This window comes from Magnolia sinica, chromosome 5, assembly GCF_029962835.1.
Source record: "Magnolia sinica isolate HGM2019 chromosome 5, MsV1, whole genome shotgun sequence".
Classification (NCBI taxonomy): domain Eukaryota; kingdom Viridiplantae; phylum Streptophyta; class Magnoliopsida; order Magnoliales; family Magnoliaceae; genus Magnolia; species Magnolia sinica.
Genome location: NC_080577.1, coordinates 81403968 through 81406646, shown reverse-complemented (window position 1 = coordinate 81406646; position 2679 = coordinate 81403968). Strand labels below are relative to the sequence as shown.

The window sequence follows — 2679 nt, the reverse complement described above, 5'->3', positions numbered from 1 at the left end:
CTGAGAGTTAGAAATAGGTTTTAATGCAATCAATCGTTAGGAAAATGGAGCAATCGGCTTGCCTTGAGGTTCTGGTTCTAACTCATGTGAAGTGTTGTTAGGTCTATCAGTTTCATCTATTTTCAGGTCCTTAGACTATTCAGCTCTTACCGGAATAAATTTGTCAATTGTTTTCCCACTCCGAAGAGTGGTGATAGACTTACCTTGCTCCATTTGATTTGAAGAGCTCAGGTTGCTGACTTCATATTGCTATTTTGGATTGGGAAGAGGTTGAGCTGGAAGGTTTCCCTTTCCCCCAATCGCCTTTTTGTCTCAAGCCCTTGTATGGCCTTTGTAAGGTCTTGAAAGGCTTGTAACATACCCTGATTGAAACGCTCTTGATTTTGAAGATTCTTAAGAACTGGATCCTCTTAAGGTTTCCCTTGATTTAGAATTTGATTAGGGAATCCTTGAGGAGTAGCAGTTTGTTCATTCCTTCAACTGAAATTTGGATGATTCCTCCAACTAGGATTGTATGTATTTGAAGTAAATCCATTGAAAGGTTTTTGGTAATTATTTACAGCATTAGATTGCTCATTCAGTGCCTCTTAAAAAGCAGGTATTGTTGGATAATTTTCAGTTGTGTGAATGTTGCAAGCACAAATACTGTAAACAGTTTCCATACAATTATCCTTCTTTAGTTCCATGGCCTCGAGTTTTCTTGTGAGATTAGTCACTTTAGCATTTATATCATCATCTTCTTTCAAAAGATAACTTTCACCCCTCTCCTTTGATTGAGTAGGCCTAGAAGTGGTGCTAGATTTTGGGGAGATATCCCATGAATGTGTGTTTTCAACAAGCTTGTCAAAATAATCCCACACATCATCAACCTTTTTGTTCACGAATTCCCCATTGCATATTGTCTCGACCATTTGGTGCATAGAAGAAGTTAGCCCATCGTAAAAGAAACTTGTTATTCACCAAGTTTCGAGACCATATTGTGGGCATGAGTTGACAAGAACATTGAACCGCTCCCAACATTGGAAGAATGTTTCATCTTCCTTTTGGGCAAAGTTCATGATTGATTTTCTAAGGGTGTTCGTTTTATGATATGGGAAAATTTACTTTATGAACTCCCTTATCATGTCATTCCATCTGCCAATAAATCGTGGATGTAATGAATGTAACCACGTCTTAGCTTTCTCTTTCAAGGAGAAAGGAAAGAGTTTTAGCCTGACCGTGTCCTTAGACATGTTCAAAAAATATAAAGTGGCTATGATCTCATCAAACTCTTTCGTGTGTAAATATAAATTTTCAGATTCAAGTCCATGAAATTTTGGAAGGAGTTTGATCACCCCTAGCTTAATATCCATATGTCCCATATTTTTTGGAAAAACCATTCATGAAGGTGTGCTTACCCTCGCTGGTTGTAAACAGTCTCATAAAGTATGAGGTGGGGGTGTTTGATGCACCTCATTCTCATCCTGGATTTTCTTAACCCTAGGTTGAGGTGGATTTGGAGGTTGATTGATAGCCATAATGTTGAGGGTCAAATATTACATATTAGACCCCAGTTGTTACCTGAATTACGAACATGATAATGTTTTAACGGGCTATTTTAACCATGTTTGTAATGCAAGGAGAATTGACGAGCGTGGATTGAAAAGGATGCTAAAGGCATGGATTTAACGCTCAAGCATCACCAAGGCATTGGATGGGACTCCATGGGACCAAGATAGAGGATTTACATGCCGGAGATCAGAGAAATTCCAGCCACTCACTTCAAACATGCTTGAAAGACATCCATAATACAAGATCACAGGGTTCCCACCATCTGATCGGCTCCAAACTTTATATATGGCTTGATGATCATGAAATAACCGTACACATCAAATTTCAGCCATTGGATGCCTCTGGAAGTGGCCCAACGGACAGATCAGCCCATAAATCAGTGATTTGGAGCCCGCCTGGTATCTGAAAATGCTTCAATTTTGTTCTCAACGCCTTAAATGGAGTGACACAGCAAATGGACGGAGCAGATGTCTCACGAACATCACAGTGGACCCTACATGTACAGTGCGTGTACATAGTGTACACACACCGGCCATGCACCGGACGGTCAGCCCGGTCAAAGACGGGCTGACCCGTCTTCTTCTTCCACAGTAACAGTGGACGAACATTGTCCGTCCATTTTTCAGCAGTGGGCCCCACTCGCTCCCCAAATGTATGATCTGGACCGTTTATTGGAATCTAATAGGCCCTTTTACGGAAGTCTAGGTGATGGAATTTTGGGAGACAACGTGTATCAGAATTCAACCGTTCAAATGGACGATCGACGGTAGCACAGAAGATCTTGCGTGCCACACCGAATCCAATCTGAAACCATCCATTTCTTATTGATTTTTCGAGAGGATTACAATGAACAGAGTGGATTTATCATTCGAAGCTGATAAGTGGGTCCCACCGACTGTTTCGCAGTTCGTAAAATCCGGACGCTGTGGGCCCCTGTGTTTTTCTGATCACCGTCGAATTGATGATCCAGACCATCCACATGCTTCAACAGATGGCCATAGCCCTAACCAAGGTGTCAGAATCAACAAATATGTTGATTTAACGCCGCAAAATCAAATCAAACGGAGGCTGTTTTGCTGTGAAAAATAGAGATCGCGCGTCTGAACTTCCGCATGGAGTGCGGAAACT

The 2679-nt window shown here is 41.3% G+C and overlaps 1 non-coding gene across 1 annotated transcript; it reads left to right on the top strand.

The window, feature by feature from the left end:
- The first annotated feature begins 969 nt into the window (after window positions 1-969).
- LOC131247604 (small nucleolar RNA R71) lies at window positions 970-1076 on the top strand. The gene has a single exon (XR_009171881.1). It is a non-coding gene; the product is annotated as a small nucleolar RNA R71 (small nucleolar RNA).
- Window positions 1077-2679: the final 1603 nt, after the last annotated feature.